The 18,709-nt window shown below is 39.9% G+C and overlaps 1 protein-coding gene across 1 annotated transcript in view; it reads left to right on the top strand.

Moving 5' to 3' along the window:
• The first annotated feature begins 303 nt into the window (after nt 1-303).
• The window catches only part of hs3st1l2 (heparan sulfate (glucosamine) 3-O-sulfotransferase 1-like 2), a 30,586-nt gene continuing 12,180 nt past the window's right edge, over nt 304-18,709 (top strand). Inside the window, exon 1 of the mRNA XM_085295385.1 lies at nt 304-596. The gene's annotated coding sequence lies outside the window, so the exon portion shown is untranslated. The remainder of the gene's footprint in view (nt 597-18,709) is intronic.

An 18,709-nucleotide genomic window follows, 5' to 3' on the forward strand; every position in this document is an offset into this window, starting at 1 on the left:
AATCCAGAATCAAGCAGGAGGATCTGCTCCGGTCGAATGGGTGCTGAAAGGAGGGAGATGGAAGAGGAGGACTGGAAATGTTTTGCTCCATCATGAGCCCTTCAGCGTAATCAGATGAAAGAGCAGACCTGATGTGAAAGCAATAAAGAAAAGAAGAAAAGAGAAGCAAGAAAGAGAAGGAGAGGGGTGTTTCCCTAAAGGCGGAGATGTGCTTGTGTATGAACTAATCTCCCTCTCTCCCTCTATCTCTCTCTCTCTCACACACTCACAGACACACACTCCCTCCCTCTCTCTCTCACTCTCGCAGTCACTCAGTCAGTTGCAGCAACACACTCACCGAGATCGGCAGCACAAAGCAGAGTCGCTCTCTTACCAGCCTCCAGAAACACACACACCGACACACTTTGCCGCGGCACGCACACACAAGCTCAGACGCCTCCACGCACACCTTCTCAGTGACGGCCGCGGAGCTGAAGGAAAAAGGAAAGGAAGGAAAGAAGAAAACAACACCAGAGAAAGGAAGACAAGAAGTAAAAGAAGAAGAGAAAATATCCTGAGAGAAAAACAGGAACAAATTTAGATAAAACTTCACTCAGGTAAGACCACTTTTTTTTAATCTTTCCCTTTTTACGTAGAACTAGTTTTCATATTGAAACTGAAAAACCGACTCACATACACAGCACAGAAAATGTTGAGTGTAACATGCACATAGTGTGAATAAAAATACACACTGTGCACCTGACTCTGTACCAGCAGGCTCACGTGACCTCATGTCTCGTTTTTAAGTTTATGATCTTTTTATGAAAGACTTTTTTATTTGTTCTTTACCTGCGGGAAAGGGCGGTAAAACTGCAGAATTAAACTGCAGTGAACTTTTATGTTGTGCATTTATAGAAAAACAGCTGCATAAATGATCTCAAGGGTATAATTTTGTGTGTTTGAAACATGTTTTCTGTACTAATTTAGAGTAAGAACAAACTTCAGAGGAAGTAAAAATCTAATAAAACAGTATCTCAAAGATCCTTTCCATAGAGTTTGACAGCAGTCGTGTGTCTCAGAGAAGAACGTCTCTTTATAACTTGCACTTACTAAGGTTACAGATTAACACGGAAACTAGGCTCAAGTATCATAAGTTCTGCAGTGCCAGGACACAGTGTCATATCTTTAAGTTAAAGAAGTTAAAAGTTTGTGCAGTCCAGTTTTGAAGCCTCTAATTTTACTATGTCTTTTTTAAGACCATATTTAAATGTTTATCAGCTAACAGCAGCAAGCATGGTTACAGAGTTGTTCCCTAATTTGTGCAAAATGTGGTATATTTGAAATGATATATTTTTGAATTTCACTCACCAGTACCAGAATATATACTTCTAGGGCAGGCTGTTAGTACAAATAATCAAAGTTCAGACCAAATTATTTATCAGATAATTCCTTTAAAATGCTCCAGAAAGCCACCAACATCACAAACATGACCATGATGTCCATTGAGTTACCCAAACGGATGCCTAAGAAATAGTGGCATGTGTTGGTGTCTGTCAGTCAGGAGTAGCCATGCCTGTAATAACGAAAGGGAAAGGAATATTTCAGCTTTAATCGAATTTAAGTTGATGAGTCAAATAAATGAGGCCAAAATCACTTTTGCACCACCTGTAAACTGGCAATTTTCAGCACCATCATTAGCAAATGATAAATGTAAAAATCTCATCTTGAAGTCTTATATTGATGACTGTCTGCATCTTAATGTTTTTAACTTGAATATTTTGAGGGATTGGTGGATCAGACTGACAAAATGCTGGGTGATGCTCACTCAAATCCCTGAAAGCTAACAGCGACAATTATTTATCAACCACAAGATAGGCCCACCCCCAATTATACCCTGGTTTACCATTATTGGTTACTATCTTTTACAAATTGTATATTATGTTTAAATAGTGGAGTGAGCTGAAGGGTTGTTTTCTCATACACTTTTTTGTACTCAGATTTCTTTTTGTAGTTACAGTAGGTGCCCCCTGCTGGCCACCTGAAAGAATGCAGGTTTAATTAGCATTTAAGGAAGTGAAGGATTTGGTAAAGGCCGCGATAGCTTCATTTGTCAGCCCTTAAGCCACCTCCTGGCTTGTATGTAGTTAACAGCTTCTTCTCCTTATACTATTGTTATTTCACATCAAAGACAAAGGCTGAAGAAAAAAAAAATGACTGCATATGAGCTTTTAATCTGTGGTGCTCTCCAACCAAACTGTAGCCAAATATAAGACAGTTTTAGCCACAGCTAACTCCTGTAGTACCGTGCTTAATGTAATGTGAAAACCTTTTTATTTATGGCGTATAAAATGAAACACTTGATTAGTAATAGCCACCTTTATTGACATGTGCAATATCCTTTGTCCTCCACTTAGTGGTGTTTTTCTGTGCTCAATTAACACATTTTATTTGCATGTCTGTAGCATACTGTGAACACATGACTGCCTAAAACAAGGGAGTCATTTTTGTTCAGGAGCATGCCACTCCCAAATAATTTGTTTAAGTGGTACCAGGAAAGATAGTTCCTGCTCTGGTACATCTGAACAGTCAAACAGTCTGTAAAAAGACAAACTGGAGTGAATCCAGGTCACAGAGTCTGTGAAAAGATTGAGTTAGTGTGTGTGTGTTGGTTTGTTGAGCTTCACTGTGTTTATAAGAAGATAAGACAAAAAAAGAGAAAAAAAGAAGGAACAAAGTGGGAAAATGAATGAATGAACCCATTGTCTAGTGTGTCCGTGTGTGTGTCTCTATGTGTGTGTGTGTGTGTGCTTAGTCAGGGGGTGTGTTTTGCACGTCACAAAACAAACTGAGCAATCGGTGACATGTGAGAGGTTAATGTTACACCAAAATGTGTCCCGTCTTGTAATCAAAGAAATCGCATTAAACGACTCGGTAACAATAACAATATTCGCAGAAACATTCACATTAGCAAAGGCTGCTCTGGTAACATTTGGTAACAGTGTTGAACACTGTAAACAAAGACTTCTGGACTTCATCTGTTCATAGTCAGAGTGATTTTATGCACTGGATTGTCTGAGCACCGAGTGAACTTTAGCCAACATTAAAGGTCAGACTAACAGAAACCTAGAAATCTGTGACAAATGATTCCAAAGTACAAATACACAAGTAGCGTAAGGATAAATATGGAACACACTTATCACTAAGATGTTAAACAGAACCCAAACTTCTGCTGCTGCTGATGTAGACGTAAAAAACAAAACAAACTATAGATCAACTTAACAGCATCATTTTATATTCTCAAAACAAATCTCCTGCATTGATGCACACACTGCAGACATCTCAATATCTTTTCCACCTGTTGACCCACCACCAAAATAAAAAGCTGCTTCATAATCTATAAATCTATAACTATTAAGTGTCTATACTGTTGTTCTATGAGTTTAGATGTGTTGTTCTTCTAACTTCTGTCCTCTTTAGTCAGCAACTTCAAGCCTGGCAAAATAACCACTAAGGATACCTTTGAGTAACATATCACTGTGTGGCAAATACATTAGAAGGTTACCTAGGCGACCAGCGCTTGGTATATCCGGTAGCACCAGCTATGAGCAATAAAGCAATGTGCAACAAGCGGATTACCTCCTGTGTAAACAAACAAGTGCACTAGCTGTTGCAGGGCCCAGAGAAGAAGCCACTGTTGTACTTTTACTGAAGGAGAGCCATATAATGTTTTTGTAGGAAGGGCTTTATTTCACACACAAAATGAGCAGCTTCTCTTTTTCCAAAACAGGCTAAATAAAACTGGCTAAATATATAAGCATTGTGCCTTCACAGCCATGGTACAACATGGTGCTGAAGAAGATTTTTAAAAATAGAAAAACCATGAAGCCTAATACACTAGCTTAGTTTACAGTTTATCCAAAATAATATATATAACATCCAAACATCGCATCAGTTTGTTGGCAGTTCAAAGTGAAATAATTATAATGACTGGTAAAGTATTCTTAATGTGTGTTCTGTGTTATAGTAGCAGCATTTCCAGCAGACTAAAAGAAACTTAGCAGCACATTAAATTCAGCTATAGCGATATTTAAGGTATGGCTTACCAACAAAAGTATTTCCCAGCAGAGAATGTATAATGAACTTCAAACATGCTGTAAATGAAAGAATCAGTGAAAACATGGCGCTGTCAGCCGATTTTAAAACAAAACCTCAAACATAACCTGCTCCCATTCAGGTTATATGTTTAGCATAAGTTAGCATGATCATTTAGCTCGGTAACACGAGTGCTACTTTCATGACACAGAAAAAACTCAGACTTTAAGCTTGACATAGCTCGCTAAGCCATCTAAAACAAATAGAAACTGCTTTAATATTTAATATTTAAAACAAACCACTGATCCTGACCTGAGGGAATCACAGCCTCGCTCCTAAACAGTTACAAAGTAGCACTGTCATTTATTTGAAGTCTTCCATTTTTTTCTCAAACTAGTTGCTTGAAACCAATTTTGCCTACTGTTTGGTGCTTGGAGTGTTTCTGTTTGTCAGGGTTCCTGGGTCGGTGACCCAGTGTTTTCAGTTCACACTCACTGTTTATCTACTGCCTGTTCCACTTCCTGTTTTATTGTGTTAGCCTTGGTCTGTGTGTATTATGTTCAGTCCTCTTCCCATTATCATTAGTTTATTATGTTCAGCTGTGTACTCACCGGTCCCTCATTATCATCATTATCACCAGCCTGTGTATTTAAGCCCTCTGTTCAACCCATTCAGTGTCGGGTCATTGATGTAAGTCTGATGTCGTCTGTATGTTCAGTCAGTCTTTTGGTCATTCATTCATTCATTCATTCATTCAGCCAGCCAGCCAGCCAGCCAGCCATTTCCTCCCTCTGTACTGTTTGCTCGCTCCTTCGGCAATAAACATCCACCTTCACCTACCTGCCTGTGAGTCCAGCGTTTGGGTCCTCCTTCTCTCATCCACGACACTACCGCTGACACTGTTTAAAACAGCTGCCTGCTGTGAATGATAACACTGTTTTGAGAACAGCAAGAATGAATCAAAACAGCAAAGTTTTGGGCCAGAAAGCAAAGGCAGTGAAGTAAAGTTGCTACAAAGCTCATCAGACCTGAAGGAGGCTATAGGTTCTCTGTGGGTTTGTCAATACAGCTGCATGGCTTAGAGAAGCTTTAACGTACATGACAAACGACAGCAATTAATGAATAAAAAAACAACGTCAAGGACTACCACGTTAACTTTCTGCTGCTCAATGTGAACGTCATGCAACACTTTGACCAAACAAAACCACTGATTCTGTTCAGAACTGCTCAGGAAACAGTGCAATATCAACATGAAAGACACAGAATTCAAGACAGCTCCCCCGAAAAGGGACAGAAAATTTAAAAAGTAATAATAACAAATGACAAATTTAAAGCCCAAGTGATTTTACACACAGTGCTTCAGAGAGACCAAAACAAAACGGGATCACAAACTGCCGAAACAATTAAAAGCACAGATGGTAAAGAGGCAAATCAATTACAGAGTGATTAGAACATAAAACACTGTCCATAAAAATGCGGACGAGCAAAGCAGCAGCGATAAATTCTGCACCTTAAACTGATTTTATGGATTTTTAGGCTTTTTTAATTTTACTTCACACTGTTTTCTGTTTACCTCTGTGTAAACAGGGAACAGTTTGGAGGAAATTACACTGGTGTAATTTCCTCTAAAATCTGATTAAGATTATGTACTTAGGAAGCTTCACTGCTGGAGCTTCTCAGTTTGCTTAGACAAAATTTGGCGGAAAGCTGGCACCTCCCAACTGTGAAGAGAGGTAGAGTTTTCATAACTGTATTCTGTATTTGTGCTTTTATAAAACAAAGAGACAGACAGAAAGAAACAGCGAGGGGTAGCTAGGAGGGGAGGAGGGGTGAGAATTAGGGATGAATCAAGAAAAGTTTGATGGAAACATGGCGAGAATGTGTGAGCAGGAGCAATTTGTTTGAAAAGTAAAATGGATCTTTTAGAAAATTAGGATTTTTTGAGAGTGAGATAAGAGGTCGAGAGTAACACTGACAAAGACGTTGTGTGATATTAAAGGGTAGATTGCTCATGCTGGTGTGTTTGTGTGAGTGAGGGGGTCTCTGCCACCTTTGCTAGCAGAGTACATTATGGCTGTTTGGGCACATTAAGGGGCATTAACTGGAGGAGCAGCCCTGAATAATACATGGCTTTTATTTATGAGCAGAGTGCAAACGTCCTCTGAAGCACCCTAAACCAGGCTACACACATGCAGTAATGCTTCTGTCACTTCAGAGGACATTGCTTTGGCTTTCATTAATTTTCTAGAGACTTAACATGAAGCTAATCGTAACTGATACCAGGCAAGCCTTCTCTTTATCCAAAACCTAACCTTATCCTAACCAAGCCGTGATATTTAATTATTTTGTCACAGTGAGTCTCTCCCCACAATATAAAAATGGAGTTATGTACTGTCAGCATGAGTAATGTGCCTATATGGAAAAACAATTTGCAAAATTATGTGATTTTGAGTGCTTGAACAAAAAGGTGATACATCTGTGTGTGTGTGCGTGTACAAGTTTCGTGGCAACATTTGTGCAGGTCGACACAAAAAGGTGACATCAGACAATCAGTGCACTCCACTGAACAATCCTTAGGAGTAATAGGGAAGCCAATGAGCCCATTTATAGCTCACACACTCCCTCAGACACATTTACAAACTTACACACTCATAATCAAAACTTTTAAGTGACATTTTCATGATCGCCTCTTCTCAGAGTTTTATCTCTTCAAGTGAATTTCCTCCTCTCTTACATACTAATTCTATTCCGGAGACGAGATATGACTTGACAAATCTCAGATATGACTGCAGGGAACACAGTCATATGAGCTCAGCATGAGTGTGTTCATATCAAATTGGTGATCTATGGTTTATTGGGGGTGGATTGGATAATCTTTTTTTTGTTGTTGACATAAATAAACCCATATTATCAAGGTCAAGCTTCATTAGTTGTAGGCAATTATCCACAATAACATATAACAAATAACCCATTTTCTGTAACTAGGTAATCCACTGCAATGAATTTTACATCATGTAGTTAGTGAAGAGAATAATGAACTAGAATAATCATGAACAGATGGACTTTGAAAAGCTTTTTCTTGGTAATAGGAGGTTTGTCATAAATTTCAGAACTCTACCCACTAAAAAAGAAAAGAAAAACATAACCAGGTTTAAAATTTCAATTTCAAGCCATCTTTGTGCACATCTGGACATCCTACAGAGAAACTGCTACTTTTAAATCTCCTTCTGGCCACTTGCATGTGTGCTTTTTGATTTTATCATAAATCAAACCAGTATGGATATCGAACAACAACTTCTATGTCAAAATGACCCGAAATACATATTCATAATCACATTTTACAAACAAGTCTTCAATAGAAGACGCCGTATGCCTGAAGGCAGAGTATGAGTCGCATGCTTATTGTGGGTATTCATCTCTTTTTTGGGGTTTTTTTTTTGGACATTCAGTGGGTTATGCATCATGAAATTCATCCTGCAGGGCAAAACCGTCAATGCCAAGTTCTTACTGTTATGTCCCGAGGTGCTGAGGAAGAACATTTGGTAAAACCACCTGAACTGTGATGTATGCAGTCTAGCTAAGCACCCTGCACACTGTTCACCAAAAAGAAAGAAAGAAAAGAAAGGTTGGCGTTTGGACACGCTGAAGGAGATCCAGTGCACATCACAAATGCATTACAGCAAGTGTTCAAAACAGGACCTCCAGGGAGATAAATAGAGCAGCAGCACTGGAAACAGTCCAGAGGTGCCCAAGGAGACGACCTTGAAGGAAAGAGAAGCCAAAATTTAATTTGTTGCTGAATCAGAGAAGTTTATGATTTCAACAGAAAGTATACATACAATATTGTGAAATCAGCCCTCCAAGTTAAATAAGCATGATGAAACACTGACATGAAAAGCATATTTTGGATTTAGTCACTACTGATGTTTTAAAAAGTTAGAATTCTTGAATCTAAAATACAAAAAGGCTAATCTAACAATTGCTTTAATAGGATGGAAAGAGGTAGTTCAGCAGTTTAAAAAAAGCTAAATGTTGAACATTATTTGAATAACTGTCCTTCAGTCATCATAATAAAGCAATACGGCCTTGAGAATATGATTTCTCTGTAGTCCATTTTGATATTTTAGATTATAAAGACAGCTGGAAGCATGGAGGCTAATATGTCTCTTTCATCTTGACTGGTGTTACATTTTTTATTGCATTGGTCACACAGCAACAACAAGAATGAGCCCTTTAAGTTTTATTGCATTATAACCATTGATTATTGAAACTGCTACAGTTATTCTGTATTTTATTTATATAATCGAATATTATATGCAGGATAATTTGCTTAATGCACCTTCTAAACTGAAGCGGTTAGCTAGAAACATGTTGTTAATTAGCTAAAAGCATACAAACCACTGTGTTCCTTTAATGTCTTTATTGGCTGTCTTATTTCGGGATGTGGTGAGTGGTTTTTAACCCTCTCAGGCTCAAATTAAGTTTTTGTTGCTAATGCACAAAGGAATACCTGCAGTGGTACTTCTGATTAAAAAAAAACTCATAAAATATGTATGTGGGGTAATCAGGTTGTTAGCTTTTAACTGTTGCAAATCTGCAACGCCTGCCTTGAGAGGGTTAAAGAGCTGCAGCTGGAGGGAGGCCAGGTCAGTGTTAACTGTATTTGCAAAACCTTGGGGTAGGAGGTCATCAGCCTGGCAGCCGGCCGCTCTGTCAGGGTGAAGGTTCACAGCGACTCTAGCTGAGCAGGAAAATACACACAAAAAGTGGTTGTTACACCTCTGAGCGCCTCTGAGGTGACAAGAACTCCTGGTGGCAGGCAGATGGACACAGATACACTCTTTTCTGTTTCCCCCTGTGCCATCTGGAACACTCTTTCCTCCTGAATTAATATATTATTGACATGCATTGCTATGCTGAAGTATAAGAGTAAAGTAAAGTTCCCACCTCAATCCCTAATATAGAATCTAGCCGAAGGGTTTATGAATGAAGTGCAATTTATTTAATCATGTTCATCTAAGAGAAACTTGACAACAACTAAAAGCAATTGACTTCTGAGTGAACCAACAGAGATATCTGTAGTGCTACTTAAGCTCATATATTTAATACTACTCTAGCATTAGCGCACCCTAAAATAAGGTTAATACGTTCCTTCACCTTAAAGGGAAAGTTTACCTGAAAGTCTAGTCTAGAAAGTCAAGTTGTTGTTTTTTTTATCTGGCCTGCAGTGATATTTATCCAACTAGACCAGGGATGGGCAAATAATTTTCCCAAAGGGCCACATGAGATGGGACTGCTGTTGAGAGTCGCACCATGAGAAACTGGGACTGTTGTGGAGGGTCGCACCAATAAGCTTATAAAAAGATAGCACTAATAGTGAGCACAGTCCAGTTCAGCTTATTGGTGCAGCCCTCCACAGCAGCCCAGGCCCGAACTAGATTGTTTTCGTCAGATTTGCACAGTTTTTGAGATATCGCCCATAGAAATATTTGTTCTCTTAAATATTTTGAAATGTAGAGGTCACTCTGCCAGAAATATATTCATATTCTCTTTGGCTGTGTCATCAGGTCCTTGTTGGAAATGTTTCTAAAAATATTGTTCATATCCTGTCACAGTCACTAGCATGTGCATGTTTACATGGGTCAGTGCATGCTTCTTACTTCACAGTGCCGGGATGTTGTTCAGCGGAAGGAAAATAGTTCCTGTATGAAACTGCTTACACCAAGTTTTTAGATTCATTTTAAGTCAGTGAGTCCTGATTTCTGAAAAGAGACATTGCGGCTGAGTTTCCAAATATATATTAAGAACCATCAGGTGAGTGACATGTCTACAGTTGATACGTTCAAAACTGAGAAATGTTATATTGGTACTAGAGGATTTTTTTTTTAAAATCATCCATATTAGATTTTAGGGTGAACTGTCCCTTTAAACTTTAATGATTATATTACGGGTGCTTGCATTTTGTCCCTGGAAACAAAACAGGTCACAAAACTATGTCTGCAAACAGAGTCGCATCCCGGCAACATGAGTAATAAAAGGGCCACGCAGAGTTTACCGTCCTGCAGACATTGACGTGATACATGATCTTACCTCAAAGCTAATGGCTGAAATGAAAACTCCTCTTTGTTATGACTTATGGACTCGACGTTCCTATCAGTAAGAAATGTTTTAGAGTTGCAAAAAATCGAAATGAAAGAACTGCAATTTTGTGGCAAAAAAAGACCTTGGTAAAGTTACTGTAGTAGTTTAGCTCTTATACCACGACTGGTCACCAGCTCTATTTCCTGACGATGACTGTGTGATATATTCAGGAACAGCTACTGTGCTGAATTAAACTGTAAACAAGGCTGTGTTTATTAATTAAACAGCCAAAGTTTCGAACAGATTCCAGGGCTACATATTCTCATACTCTGGCCCACACACTGTATTTCAGCTCTGTTAATTAATACTGCATTGATCACTGGAGGGATTTTTTCCTTTCACTTGGCCTTCTGCTCACAGAACTGGGAGGTCAGCTACAGAGCAGTCATTCTGGCTGGCAAGTTTTCAGTGAGTAGCTGAAGGGCACATCAGCAGGATGAGATGTCTGTCAACACACTGGGCTCGAGCCAAAGTTTTCAGGCTGAAAGATGATCTTCCCACTCACCATAACAGGAACATCTTTCTTCACTTTCCCTGAGAGGAATACTGATGCGATTAGTGTACTAGAAAATCTCAGAAAGTTTTCCAGCAAATAGTTACAGCAATCAAGTGTAAAGTGTTGTCTACTTATGACATGATGCAGTGTTTAACTCTGCGTGTTTGAGCCAATATGAACAGTTGCGTGGTATACGAATCGGATGTGCTCTCACCCCAAAGTGTCAAACACTTTGTGTCTTTTGGAGCAAGTGTCTTGACACCTTGCACGAGCCATCTGTCCTCTTTTAAAGAGCTTCAAAGTCCATATTAGGAGGCTGGATTGATGTCTGTACAGTAAATCAGATGTTTTACAGTAAAGAGTGTTTCTCCAGTTTCAAAGGTTTCTTTCTTTTCAAGCTGTTGCTGCACCTCGCTCTCTGTAATCTGGGAGCTGCTGATGTCTCACTTAAATAGCAGTAAAGACTGAACTACTAGAACGCACTACACAGACCAGGTTTAAAAACAATTCAATTCAATTTTATTTAAACAGCACCAAATCACTATTACAGTCGCCTCAAGGTGCTTTATATTTTGAGGTAGACCAGGGTCCAGCAGAACCAGGGTCATCTGCCATGACCAGTTAAGGTGAGGAAGACAGGACAAAAGACATGCTGTGGAAGAGAAGTGTATCAACACATAGTGAGTGGAAAAGGTGCGTCATGGGAATCCCTCAGCAGCCTACACCTACTGCAGTGTAACTAAGGGAGGATTCGGAGTCACCTGATCCAGCCCTAACTACATTTTTTAGCAAGAAGAAGGTTTTAAGCTTAATCTTAAAAGTAGGGACAGTGTCAGTCTCTGGAATCCAAACTGGAAGCTGGTTCCACAGAAGAGGGGCCTGAAAACTGAAGGCTCTGCCTCCCATTCTACTTATATGTTAGGAACCACAAGTAATCCTGCAGTCTCTTACTGTTGCTTAAACCTTGTGGATCAAGCACAGACACAACACAACGTGTCGTGCATACTTTGGCTTTAAAAAATAGCCATATTTGACCCTGGAAATGACAAAAAGATGGGGAATTATCACTGAAACAAAATATTTCTAATATTCATCATGCTACTCATGACAGAGGTCAAACGATAACAACATGATCAGCAGGAGCCTTCAAAATATCCCAACAGGGAAGTTCTCATTCCATTGTGCTGACAGGACTCCAGCGTCCCCCCCACGCCTCCTGGTGTCCTGCCAGTTATAATCAATCAACCCAATCTCCCATGCATCGACCTGCTATGTATAGTAACAAAGTCATTAGGATTGAATCCTGGCTCTCTCCCAAAATTTAAAGAAAAAGTACCAAAGCAAGGTCATAGGGGGCAGAGATAAAGAATCCAGAGGGAGGAACCATGCTTTAGTTTTGTGGAGTGACCTTGATAGATTCCAGACAGTAGGAGGGAGTTTGCAATCTGGGTGGCACCACACGTGTGTGCGCGCAGTTAGTGATGGCTCTCATTAATTTCCAGTCGCAGAGACCCCCTGAGGATGGTGCATGCATGTGTGTGTATCTGTGCTGTTGTGCTGTGACAGAGAGGAAGGAGGAGGGGGTGTGTGGGCTAAGTAGGAAGGCAATAAAGCCATTTAAGAGTCATAAAGTGCTTGGTCAATCAAAACCACCCCCTGCTAGGCACCTCATGTCTGCCTCTGATTTTGTGTATGTGCATGTATGTATAAATATGATACTGTGTGTGTGTGTGGATATGTATGTGTGTGTGGATGTAAGAAGAGGAGTTACAAAATGCACTGATGGGTTTCTGTGTATCTGGGGAAATGAGCCTGTGCATCCATGTGTGCTTATATTTTTTAATGTGTGTCTTTGTGTGTGTGCGCCAAAGGGGTGAACGAGCCAGTCTGGAGAGGCAGTGGGATGCTGTGCTCAAAGAGAGAAAGAAAGGCAGGCAAAAAGAAAGGATGCATCACCATTGGATTTGTGTGAAAATAGCAACACAGCAGATGCAGTGATTAGAGTGCAATTTGTCTGGATACATCACAATGTGTTTGCGTGTTTGTGCGTGCAAATACATGTGCATGCATTTGCACCTATTTCTATGCCTCAGCCAGATTTTCAGCCCAATTTGAAGCCTCTGCAGGACTTCATGTCCATTATGTATTTCTTGTTCTGCTTGCAGATACTCTTTTTTTTACTGCTTAAATTCCCAAATTGTTTTACAGACTGATTTGGATTCTTCCACAAGAAAGAGACAATTCTACAGTTTTATCCAGAGCCAGAAACTTTTCTTCCCTGGTTTGTTGACTCATTAGCTCACTTTAATGGTGTCATTTGTAAATACGTCTGTTTTGCCAAGCACAAATGTACAGAAACAAAACTCACAGAGGAACAGGAAACATGCCAATTATTAAAAAAGAGATGGGAATATGATCAAATGGCTGAACAAGAACACTGCATCATCACATTGTGCGCAACCAGCATTTGTGCCACATTTGTGTTGTTTCTAAATCTAACAGGATAAAAAGTGCATCACTCCAGAGCTCTATTGTGTTCACGCATTCAATTTCTCTATCTGCAGCTTCACACTGGATAGGCTGGGAACAATAACTCTGGCTGCTTGTTTTTCAACATTACTGAAATACAGCTACCTGAAAGTCTTGATACTCGATAGAGATAACAAAGAGGAACTGCCGAAAGAGACTAGAGAACCCTGTCAACAATACTAGCACATTAAACAGAGTAAAATATTGATTAATGCAGGTGCAAGTACCTACCAGGAAGCTCATTATTAATTGACAAGTTCCACATAAACTGCAGCTTGAACTGAGTTACTGCAGACTCTTCACTTGTCTGGTCATTATATTTTAAACACAGACTGTATATACAAGATTTGTGGACTTGCATACTGAAGCAACCATATAGAGGAGCTGGGTGAGTACTATGCTTTTAGCTGCAGTCTGGTTAGCAGATGGCATTGATTGTATAGGTGAAGATACATGCTAGTTAGCGCTAAGTAGCATAGAAATTAAATACGAGAATTCCACTTACCAAAGGTTGTAGTGTTAACAGTAAAAAAAAAAAAGACATTATTTGCCAAATTTTTGTATTAAATTGCTTCAAAGGGCACCAACAGAACAAGCACAGAGAGAGATATTCATGTGTCTCAGATTAGCTGAGGTAAAGCTTAGCAGGCAGCTAGTGGTTAGTCACATCTGTGTTGGCATCTACCTATCACGCAAGCTTTCAGCCTTGAAATGTTTAGTCAAGTGAAGCATTTTAAAAAACCCGACCACCTGTACAAAGAGAGAAAATTAACTACAGATCCCAAAGTCGTGTCCGTACCTTTTTGTTTACTCTCTGAAGTTGGGCATTTTAATATGAGGGCCTGAATTACTTTTGAAGCCTCGAGCGGTCTGCATCAAGTGCATTTTTTGGCACTCCCACACTGGCTTCATTTTTCAGCCCCAGAGGTTGCTGCTTGGAGGCGACAAGCTGAGCACCCTCGCTGCTCTGACACATCTTACTCATTTCTGTTTGTCTCACAGGTGAATTACTGTCTGTTGAATTCAAACTAAAAGAAAAGCGGAGATTCTTTTATGAAGTAAGGGACTTTGTGATTTGTGCTGCTAAACTGGGTATCCTTCTCTCCGTGTTGTCTTTAGGGTTTAACACTTTAGGCACAAATCAGACTAATCGTCCATTTTGGACAACAAAGCCACCAACAGCCGGGATGGTTTATTACTGTCGCCGTAGGGCACCGTTTGGCTGCAACACCACACCAACTGTGGCATCATCTGTACCCACCACCACCCTGTCTCCATCCCCTGATTCCCCTCCGCACCTCCACAGCCTCTCATTTTATCTTCCCCTCCTCCCTCACCTCTGCGCTTTAACAAACTGGCGTCCCTGGGGTCTACTGCCCAGGTGACATCAGACTTAACAATCATTGCTGTGGTAAACTGCCAGCAGGAGCCCAAACACACCTGACGATGCTGGAAAAGCATTTTTTTTCTCCTATGGTATCCCTTTTTATCAGTCACTCACTTTCCTCTCCCCTACCTCCATCCATTAAATCCTCTTCATTTACAAAAACACCATCTGGTTTTTTTTTTTCTGTACAGTTTGTAACCCAGAAAAACCACAGTTCAGGACCCAGTTAATATTTGGGCTCATTGGACCATGATGATATTGACCAGACACAACTTGCTCGCCCCATCTGTCAGCTTGCCCTTGTTCCAGACGCCCTTATGTACACAAGTTTAACACTCACATGTACAGCAAATGACACTGAATTCACCCAGAAAACTATTTGATTTATTTGTTGCCCTGGAGCTTCTGACCTTGTGAAGGGGGGACACACCCATAATCCTCCCATCACCCTGCTATTTTACACATCCTGCACCCCGCGACTGTCCCGCTTTCCTTCAGTGACAGTTGGTTAAATCCACTCTGACAGGTCAGACTCCTCCTACTGTCAGACCAAGCTGCCTGTGAGAAAGCCCACATATGTTATGTCTGATAATGTGGACGTATCAGTGTGTAAACAAGGATCCTGGCAGCAGGGTGGGGACAGGGGTGTGAATTAAGGAGGATGTGTGTGGTCAGCGAGCTCAACCACCATTTTAATCCAATTTACCTCAAATAGCCATAAGTGAAATATCTGCTGTGGCTCTGCTGTTTTTCATTTGTTAATTTTCTGTGTTTATGTTTGTTACGAATACCTTAATTTCATTTCAACTTAAATTACATTATGAGGCAATCTGTTAGGCATTTTTGCTGAGACATAACAGTCAAAGGTTTTGATGCAGGACTTTCTGCCATCCTTCCTATCTGAAGGGTTTGTTTTTTTTCAATTTTTAACATTTGCAACAAAAACATTCTTGTTGCAGATCCGCCAGGACTCTTTTCTCATAAAATTTCCATCACGTACCCCTTTAGAGTCACATTGAGTGTGCATGATACTGCCAGCATAATATGACAAAAGACAAGCAGTAAGTCCACTTTAGAAGACCTGTGTGCAAGAGAGTTAAACAGGAAGGGTAACATGTCTCTTATCATGTACAGCTGTGGTCAGAAGTTGGCATGCATCGCGCATGAATGTCATCGTAATTTGGGGCTTTTAATGATTTCTTTGGTGGAATGATTATACAGCATAAATCAGCATATACAGCAGAAATTTGAATACTTTAAAAAATAAACAGCAATTGGATGCATACTTTTTAATTTTGGATTTTCTGCACATGGTCTATTCACTTAAATCTTTTAAGTGATGTATTTTAACTTTACAAGGCTTACTAACATTTTTTTAGTCATCATCTCTTCCCTATCATAAAAAGCGTTTTGTTTTTTTGGCATCACTCATTCGACTGACCACTATTGAGAACAAAGGGAAAGTCCAAGGAACTCAGTGTAGATCTAAGAAGGAGAATTGTACATTTATACGAGTTAGGAAGATCTCTCTGAGTCATTTCAAAACAAGTCCAAATTCCAAGATCATCAGCTCAAACAACTGTACTGAATACAAGTTTTTCGATTATGCCACCACTTTTCCAAGATCTGGATGAAGATCCAAACTTTTACCAAGTTGAGAGTAAATTTATTGGGATTTTCCAGAAAAGCAACTTAAAACTGCTGGAACACCAGCATGAAGTTTTACATGTTTGAAGGAGTAAAGGTGAATCTTTCAACAGTGTAATAGCTGTTAAGCATGGTGGTGGCAGCATCATGGTTTTGTGTTGTTTTGGAGTAATTGGTAGCAGTACATTGCACAAGCAACTGGAATAATGAAGAGCTACCTCCAAATCCCTCAATGTCACCTCAAATCAGCAGCTAGATGGTTGGAACTTAGACAGGATTGGGTGTTCCAACAGGAAAAAGATCCCAATCATGCATCAAAAATTGTTTTGGAATGGATAAAGCAGGCTAGCTTTATTGTATTAGACTTCTGGAATGACTTTTCCAAAACCAAAAGCCTCATCCGAACTAAAAATTTGTAGACTTTGCTTTAAACCAATATAAGTGCCAGGAAACTAACCAATTTCAATGAACTCTGCCAATTCTGTCAAGAGGAGCAGTCAAATATCCAGACAGAATTATACCAGAAGCTTATTGACGTCAACCAAACGTGTCAGATTGAGGTGAAACGTGTTCAGGGACATTTAACCAAATATTAAAGTATTAGTGAGGGTCTATGTATATGTTTTGAACCTGGATGTGTACTTTGACTTTGACGGTACAGATTAGAGAAAATCCAATATTCAACAATAAATTCAAACTTGTTAAAGATGTGTATCTTATAATCATTCCACCATTTTAAAAGAATGATTCAAGGAAATCATTAAATACCCCAAATTACCATGACATTCATGCCCATGATGACTGTGTGTAAACTTCAGACCCCAACTGTACCTGGGTCAGGAAAACATCAGCTCTCCTTCTCTCTCTCATCTCTAAATCCAAATGGCTTGTACCAGGCTTTGTGCCAAGTGGCCCAAAACACACACACACACACAGACACACAAACATGAGTGTTGAATGTATGCCAGTGGCAATGCCCAGACGCTCCGGCCAAAAAACCTTTTAATTAGAGCAAATTTACACAGCCCCTCCAAGCTTTGCTTTTCAGTTTGCCTCTCTCTCTCTCTCTAAAACACACACCACACACATTATTACAGAAACATCTTGCTTTTTTTATGCATGCACACACACAAAGATCCCTTTGATAAAACTGCATTTCCTAATCACATTCCCCCCCAGTGCAGCGCCTGATAAAATAACAACAGTAGAATCCCAAATTCTTCCCCTCCAGACTCAATATTAAAACTCAATATTCATACGCCACACATACACATCCACACACACAGTAAACACACATCAGAGACGCACACTTTAGTGTTTGATATGGCTGACCCAGATTTTGGCGCGTGCATGGCTAAGGATGTGAGGAGGAGGGAGGATAAAGGAGGAGGGGGTGGGGTTGGTAGAGGAGGGGGCTTACATGGGTGTAGTGCATGTGTGAATGAATAAGATGATAAGCGGGTGAAAGGTAAGTGACTGCCGGCTGCCGGGCCCCTTTTTTTAGTCTAATTTGAAAAGCAGCTGGGGGTTGATGAGTAAAAGATGGACAGACATCAGCGAAGGTCAGCCTGCATGACACACTTTATTGTGTGTTCTGAAAACATCTGGGTTGTGAAGTCACACTGTATTAATAAATAAAATCTAATTTATGTTTGTTTGCTGCCCAGGCTACTATTAGACCACATTTGACACTTTTTGACACATTGTGTTCATAATTGTGTCGTTTCTGTTGTGTAATTGAAGTAAACACTTATATTCGATGAAATTTATTTCCTACAGAAAGCACTGGTTCCCATTATTATACCCATTTGTTAAGCACCAGTTTGGTGGCATGTAGTAAACTTAATTCTGTGCATAATTCCTTTTTAAGTTTTCCCCTATTTCCAACTACTTTGCATGATTCATAAATAACCATTGTTTATCTTAAACTGGATATTCATGCAGCTTCTCTCATCACCCACTGTCAGGCAGAACTTTTCTCTGATTGGCTGCCTTTTGCAAACAACACAAGGTGGGAGGGGCTTCTGCTCTCACAGCTAGTTCTGTGTATGGGCATGTTAAGGATTTTCACTCTCACTGACATAATTTAGAGCAGTATAAATCCTGATCTTTTGGCTCACAGGGATTACTTGTACATAAGCTGCTCATTATTTTGGGCCACGTTTAAATGAGCATCTACCACAGTAACAGTATATATGCAGGGGATAGAAAATAAGAAATATAATAGCTCTTAAGTGAGTGCAAACCAAGGCATGAACTTCTTACTAAATCTCCTGGGCACTCTCATACTGTAAAGCACATGTAGCTCCTATTCTGCTTGTCAGGGTAGCACAGGGGCTATCCCTATCACCTTTAGGGTGAGAGACAAAGTACACCCTAGACAGGTCGCCATTCACTCACATTGTGGGAAGAAGCCGGAACCCATGCAGGCATGGGGA

The sequence above is a fragment of the Mchenga conophoros genome, linkage group LG12, assembly GCF_057382185.1.
Source record: "Mchenga conophoros isolate Kocher_MC1m ecotype Shallow Benthic linkage group LG12, M_conophoros_male_GT1.1, whole genome shotgun sequence".
Lineage (NCBI taxonomy): Eukaryota > Metazoa > Chordata > Actinopteri > Cichliformes > Cichlidae > Mchenga > Mchenga conophoros.